We start from the raw sequence: 8138 nt of genomic DNA on the forward strand, positions 1-8138 counted from the left end.
GAATGATGAGTAGTATTATTGAAAAATGTACTTATCTTTTTCATGTATACTTTGTTGATTTCGTAAAACTTGAAAATCAGATGAATAATTAATAAACTGAAAGTCATTTTAATGTTCACTACTCCAATAATAGCAGTTCAATCTATAGACTTGAAAACAAAATCAAAATATCTTGTGGGTAACAAATGTATATGCATACTAATCTACCAACACAAAATCTAACAAGTAAAGTTATGCAAATTTTGAACGGCTTGTACATTCTGTTCGACTTCCACAAAATTTCTGACAGCGTGTGCAGTGTAATTGCATAGCTGGCAAAATAGATAGATTACGTTGAGTAACAAAAACTACGTCGTATGGAGCTAGTTTTCTGTACAGATTCATTCCTTTTCACCTTCCTGAATCCTCACGCTTTTCACCTTCTTCGCTCTGCTTGTCATCTTCTTCCTCAAGATATTTTTATCTTTCTTCCAATTTTAAAATTACTACAAACCAAGAAAAGGAAGCAAAACTGTAATACACTTCTGCTTCACTATAAAAGGCTTTCACACCTCGTGAAGTCTGTGAACTGTGAAGCTCTGCAGCTTTCTCTTCACCGTCTCGCCGGCGACTCTACCGGAAAGTATCTCCGATTTTATCATTTCGGTTGGAAATTCAACTTCAAGAAGAATATACATGTAAGTTTCCGGTCCTTTTTTTTAGATCTCGCTTTTATTTTGCTTGGCCGTCTTGAATTTCGTAGCTCGATCCGAGTAATTAGGGAGCCATGATGTTTTAGAGCTTTAAGTTGCATGCTCGCATAAACTCCGCAATATTGTTCTCGATGTTCAATTTTCCAGTTAGCTACTTTGCTCCTGAGTTTCAAATTTCTCTTTTAACGTTCGGTTCCAGATTTTTCTGCCTAATTGTGTCGTTCAGTTGAGAAATTCCTTTTAATGCTCTGAGTTTGGTTTTGAATACTTTTTCATGTTTTGACCTCTTCACTCCTTTTCGTTCTCGCTTAAGACGGAGGAAAATTCAAACTAATCAAGGTATTGTTTACAGTTTCCTTATTGGTGCTTGGATTTAGCATCTTACAATCAGTCTCTGCTTTCTCAGAAATTAAGAGGCTCGAACTTGTTTAAACCATGGTGGCGAACGTTGCGATGACTTCTCTACAATGGACGCAGCCACCTGTTTCCCAGTCCCCGTCGTGTTCGCAAACCCTAGCTTCACCGAGGAAGCGAAGTGGAAACGACGTCGTCTCCTCGCTGTTTCCGCGCCGCCTCACCGTCGGCGCCGCCGGCCTTCCGAAGCTGAGCAGAGCTCGCTCATGCGAGATTCCAAAGCCGAAAATTCGAAGTGTCATTCGGAGATCCTCCAGCACCAGCTTTGAATCCTTCTCCGACGATGAGTTCTCGAAGAAGATTGAGGAACTAGCGATGAAATTGCATCTTTCCGAAGATAATACGAATACGGATCCGTCAGAGGAATCTCAGCCAGAGAGTCATCTCAAATCCTTCCTTATCGAAGATCGCAATAGGTCATTGTCTAATATTGAACCCGTGGCCTCTCGGTGGGGCGAGATCTACAGAGAGCCGCCTGATTGGCCGGCGATGGATCAAGAGATCGTGATTGAGAGGAAGGCAAACAGCTTGGATCTCCCGTTCTCGCTCAAAATCATACGGAAGAAGCAGAGCCAGTGGAATTCAGGAGGAGGATTAGGAATCCGCGAATCGGCCTATTGCTCTGTGAAGAAGGCGTTCTCGTCCATGGTATTCATAATACAAGAGCTCCACAGCTACACCTTACAGATGAGAGAGTTCCTCTTCTACGAAGACCTTCAAGGAATCCTAGCGAGAGTCCAGAAGGAAATGCACGCTTCCTTCGTCTGGCTATTCCAACAGGTATTCTCCCACACGCCGACTCTCATGGTCTACGTCATGATCCTCCTTGCCAATTTCACCGTCCACTCCTTAGCAAGTAACGCCTCCGTCACCGCCTCGCCAGAACCCCTAACCGCCACGGTTGAGGTCACCTCAACTCTCGATTCCACCAAAACATCGAGTCAGAAGTTCGATTCCTCTTCTGTCAAATCATTCTCCGTCTCGGGAACAGGTACACAGCGGCGGTCGGAGGGAATCACGGCGGCGGCGGGAACTCTAAACCAGTAGCGAGTGGGGCCGACGGAGAAGGACGGACTAATAGATCTACTCATCTCCACCCTGGAACTCCCAATAAGCTTTCGCCATTAACAGCCAGGGAAGAGGAGTCAGTCTCGAGGCAGGACGAAATAACCCTCTGGAATGCCATTGTTAACGAAGCTTCTAGAATGCAGGCTGAAATGCGAGACGATTCACTGGATCCAGACACGATTCAGAAGTTTGTTTCTCCGGTGACGGCAAAGATTGAATCAGACGAAGAATATCCCGAGTTCTTCAGAACGGAGCTTCTCTACCGGACGGGTCTGGCCCAGAACCCGGTAACCCGCTCCTATTGGCCAATTTCGCCCAATTCCTTTACACGGTTGCTCACGACAATGACAGGTATAAAGAAACACATAAAGTGAGAGCGATTGCTGATTTGGTTTTCGAATCTGATATGAATTTTCAATGTGTGGCTAGCACAGTGCAATTTGCATCGTATTAATTGTGTGGTCTCATCTCTTATATTCTATATTTACAGAGCTGAGGAATACTTCAAGGCAGCAATGTCGATTGAGCCCAAAGACGCAGAGGCGTGTAATAAGTACGCAAATTTCCTATGGCATATAAAGAAGGATTTGTGGGGAGCTGAAGAAACATACTTGGAAGCCATTTCTGCTGAACCAAGCAATACTTATTATGCAGCCAATTACGCTCATTTCCTATGGAGCACTGGGGAGAAGACACTTGTTACCCATTAGACGCAGAGGGTGCTGAAGCTTGAATTTAATTACCCACATCTAGATGGGGTTACAAACCTAAAAAAACACAAAAAAGGGTCAAGTAACATAAATAAGACGATGAGAGGGTAAATATACAAATGGTTAGGAGTAAGGTATAGGGCAAAATTTTCAAGAAGTGGAGATTTTGCCTAATTTAGTTGTTTTATGTCTTTGTTATTAAATTTCTAGAATTGGTTGGGCCTAGCAAATGGTGTGTGATGTGAGAGAATAACTGTTGGGTTGGGATGCACATTCAAGTGGTGAATATTGCACATGGTGATTGGTGAGATATGCTGAATTTTTTGACTTGGAATTGGTGTGCAACATTGCATAAAATGGGCAAGATTTTGCGCAGTTTGTTAGGCCACCACCAGTCACAAACTTTTACTTTGTGTGAATCTCAAGATATAAGGGGGAAATGCATATATTAATTGCTTGCCATAGCACTTAGAATTGCCTTTTTTCAGTTAGTTACTAATAATTGGAAGTACTATCAAGCAAGGGTTTAATAATGAAATAATGTTTGTAAGTGATTGACTCAAAAGATAAATTGCAATCCACTATTAAAAGAGAAAAACTCATAGGGATATAGCATACTAAAAGTGCACTTAGATACCATAGCACAACAACAATGACGATTTACTTCTCGAAGTGTATAACATAGACGATTTACTTCTCAAAATATATATCAATACTTGTACTTACTTAGATTCTTAAATAGACAACAACAATGACGTGCCTTTTGACATTTCAAGTTCGTCTTCAGTTCCTACATCACTTAAGGGAGAACGAGCCGTGAATACAGCGACGTTCTTGACAATGCATTCAATCGGTATCGATTTAGATAATGATCGTTCATGTCAGCATGTGGTTATAGTAATTGTTCATGAAAAATGCGAGTAAACATCTTATATTCAAGACCTCTAAATATAAGTATTTGTAGTCAAGAACATCGATGTTTAAGACATTGAATAAAAATGTTCTTGTGGAATAATATTTCCAATGAAAACAATAAATATACCTATCATTTTGTGGCGTTACTGTGTATGTTGACATATTCAAGATATTCACAACCATTAATTCCGGAAAGTATATAGAAAATGCAAAGTGTAAGTTGATATGGGATGATTCTAAACCAATTTGTGTGGTGCACATCGATCCATTGCAAGATTGCATTCACTCTTTGGGTAATGAAAGGGTACTTACTTGGCAAATGGGACATGGAATAGTCATATTAGAGTTGGCTACTTGCATTGAAATGTACACTACATGAACCAATTGCATGAGTTGCAGCGAAAGTTTGAGGGAGGGCTCAAACTTGTATGCTGTATTTAATCGTTTGTAATGATATAAAAGCACTAATAGAGAATATAAACTATGCTGAATCAAACGGCATGTGGTGTATCATCTTGTAATGTGTATTGGACCTCTTCAAAGGCGGACAAATCGTTCGGCTCATCCAGACCGTTTTAAATATATGGACGTGTTTGGACAGTGATTTTCACTCATTTGGATCGGGCTAAGACTGTCTATACTAAAATGGGATGAACGTGGTTTTAGAAACCACCCATATTATTTTTTATAGTATATATATATATACTTACACTACATAATAAAACTCAAATAGAGTAAATATATCATAAATATTAATAACTAGAGTAAGTATATCATAACTCATTAACAATTTTCTCAAGTATATAATCCACTTAATAATATTAGCGATTACATTTATAATTCGTGTTGATTCTCGATACCAATCACATCAAAAATCTCACTTTCAACACTAGTTCTTGACTTTACAAATTTCTAGTTCGTTGCCTTATAGTCATTTTGTTTCTTGAATTATAGTTTAGATAAAAGCATGAAAATGTTTATAGAAACGGGAAGCCCGTTGGTCAACCCGCATGAAAAAGTGGACAGGTATTAGACAGTGGCGGAGCCACATTAGGACGAGAGGGGCCTAGGCCCCTCATGACATTCGACAAAACGATTATATATAGTATTTCTCCTATCTGTTATAATAATTAATAAAAGGAAATTAAACCATTGAACATATGGTTGATGATAAGTTGTCTGCTCAGTTTTCTATTACAAGATCAAAATGACTTGGCGTGTCTATCATGCGACAAGTGATATATAAATTTAATTTAAAAATTGCTTTAGTTTAGGTATCAAACATTTATTCTATCTATTCTAATTTTTCTAAGTATAAACATTATATTTAAATTTAGCTTGTGTCCTCCAAACAAACATCTCTACCTTCACAACTAGATGTTAAATCGTTGAATTTTATTATGATAAGATTTGATATGTTAATCTAAATTAAAATTTGGAAAAATTAGTGATAGATTGAAGAATTTGTTTATCTTCTTGTGTGTTCGGGATTTACTCATGAGCTTTTTAACAATTTATTATATAAAAGAAATTCGGCGTGTCTAATATTATACATATTTTTGCCAAAAAGTTCTAAAAAAACAAATTGCTCAATTTCGTTGAATTTTTTTTATAAGTTATTTGCCCCCCGTGGTCGAAAATCCTGACTACGTCACTGGGTATTGACATAGAAATTGTCCCACTTAATGTGGACAGGTTTGACCCGACCCACACAAAAAATAATTTTTTTAATCCGGCCAGCGTCTATCTCAAACTTGTCTATGAATAAGTCTGTGTACTCGATATTTGTGTGCTCGTGGCGCATGCTTATTTTGAATAATGGTAATTGGGTCAATCCTATCACATTTTTTTTTGAATTAAGGAAAAAATTAGAGAGGCTACACAAGTCTTGACGATAGCCGCCCTAGAGCATCCTCACGGATGAGAGCCTGTAGTTCTAAATCTTCCCTCCAGGCTCTTCCTCGACCAGAAATCCCAGCTTGGCTATACGATCAGCCACCAGATTAATTTCTCGGAAGATATGCAAAAATCTGAAAGCAGGACACAACAACAAATTAACACAAATGTCATTAACGATTTGGTTAATCTCCCAGGGACAACGCCAGATGCCATTCAAACGTTAATCAGGCATAAGTTATCCCCTTCAATCTCCACAATTGAAAGGTTCAATTCTTTCACACATTTTGTAGCAAGCCTAAGGGCACAAGCCTCAGCTTGCAAAGCCGATAAATTGTACCCAACTGCCTTTTTCATAGCAATAATTTTTCCACAAGAGTCCCTTATTACAAAACCCATCCCTACATTTCCATTAATGTCAACTGCTCCATCGAAATTCACTTTACAGATATTCCCACATGGTTTAACCCAATGGATTTTCATCATCTTCCTTCTCCTTGTTTGTTTTTCTTCCTTATTTCTCCTTCCCCCAATTCGCAGCCATCTTTGTTGATTTTTTCCGTTTTCTTCCAATTTTGTCGAAGGTTTGTTATATAATCTGTTAAATTCTTTATTTTCTTATCAGTGTTATTTTCAAATAGGCATTGGTTCCTAAAGAACCAAATAGCCCACCAAGTCGTAGCAAGGGTAATAGCTTGTTTCGCTGATAGTTGGTCAAAAAGGTTTTTAAGAATACTTTTAATAGGAGTACTATCTGTCTGTAGATTCCTTATTATCTGTGGTATGGACTGGTCTTGGTTTCTAATCTGATAGTAAATGGGCATTTAAAAAAGATGTATGACATCCTCTGTGAAACTCCGACAGTTGAAACAACTCAGTGGAACAACAACATGCATATTTGTCAATCTCCTTTTAGTTGGTAACCCATCATGTGCCATCTTCCACAAAAGATTCTTCACTTAATGATATGAGTCAATTTTCCAAATCCATGAAAAATAATCAGTTTGATGATGCCCCGTGTTGATAAGGAGTTCATAAGCTGATTTGGTATTAAAGCTTCCATTTCTATTAGGTGCCCACATGATCTTATCTGGCAAGTTATTATTTGGCAAGTTATTATTTGGCAGCACTATACTAGAGATGAGTTCAACACCTTCTCGATTAAAAAATCATTTAATCTTACTTTGTCCCATTTTTTATCCTTAATAAGGATATTAACTTTGTTGTCATTTTCCCCATCCACATGTGCTCTCTTGAAATCTTCTATGTTCTTTCCTATAAGCCATGAGTCCTTCCAAATACGCGCGGACTCACCATTTCCCAGGCACCAAACAAGACCTTTATTAAATTCCGGGATAAGCTTAATAAGCTGCGGGCATTGCCAGGATTTATTTTCCCCGCTTCCTTTGTAATCAAGTAAGTTACACCCTCTAAGATATTTTTCCTTAATTATGTTAACCCATATATTACCAGGTTCCGCCAGTACTTTCTAGAGGAGCTTCATCTGGAGAGCTTTATTGTTCGCTTTCGATTTTGTTAGTCCGATGCCCCACTACTCTTTGGCTTACATATTTTATCCCACCCAATAAGTGGGGAGTAACTGCCGTTTTTATTCCAGAAAAAATTCCTATTGGTTCTATCAAGTTCGTCATGTGTAGAGGAAAGCAACATGAAATTTGCATAATATAATTTGGTTTAGCCAATAGATTAGCTCTGATTAACGTAGCCCTCCCTTCTTGAGAGAGAGAGGCGGTTTCCATTTGGTTAACTGATTCTTCGAGGAGGTGATAATGTCTTCAAAAGTATCTTTATTCACTCTACCATTAATGATCGGACATCCCAAATATTTCTCCAAGGATGTAGAAATTGGAATATTTAAGACAGATTGGATAGCTAACTTAGCTTGGCTGTTTGTTTTCACAGTAGTTTGGAAAGCCGATTTGTGAAAATTCACACATTGTCCTGAAATTTCGCAGAAATCATCGATTATCTTTTTTAAATTGTGAGCAGTCTCATGTTTTGCTTTCACAAAAATGATAATATCATTTGCAAAGGACAAAAACGGGATAGTAATCCTATTCTTAATGATAGGAAAGCAAATATTTTTATTTCCATTACTCTCAAACTGGAGTTTCCTAGCAAAGACTTCCGCACATAAAATAAATAAGAACATGGATAAGGGGTCACCTTGTCTAAGCCCTCTACCTGGGGTAAACATTTCCGTTGGACCATTATTAGCAAGTACAGAAAATGAGACCGTTGTAACGCATTCCTTAATCCAGTTTATCACTTTTCCATGAAATCCAAATTCGCAGAGAACCGCAAGCAGAACTTCCCATTCAATCTTATGATAGGCTTTTTCCATGTCTAATTTAAGGGCCATCCAGCCTTCCTTACCTTTCCTAGATCTAAAGGAGTGAAAGATCTCATGGGCGATGAGAAT

The 8138-nt window shown here is 38.4% G+C and overlaps 1 pseudogene; it reads left to right on the plus strand.

Annotated features, from left to right (window-relative positions):
• The first annotated feature begins 1145 nt into the window (after positions 1-1145).
• LOC141249511 (uncharacterized) lies at positions 1146-2907 on the plus strand (annotated as a pseudogene).
• Positions 2908-8138: the final 5231 nt, after the last annotated feature.

The sequence above is a fragment of the Phyllobates terribilis genome, unplaced genomic scaffold, assembly GCF_046119375.1.
Source record: "Phyllobates terribilis strain yellow unplaced genomic scaffold, ASM4611937v1 Scaffold_4689__1_contigs__length_58138, whole genome shotgun sequence".
NCBI classification, from domain to species: domain Eukaryota; kingdom Metazoa; phylum Chordata; class Amphibia; order Anura; family Dendrobatidae; genus Phyllobates; species Phyllobates terribilis.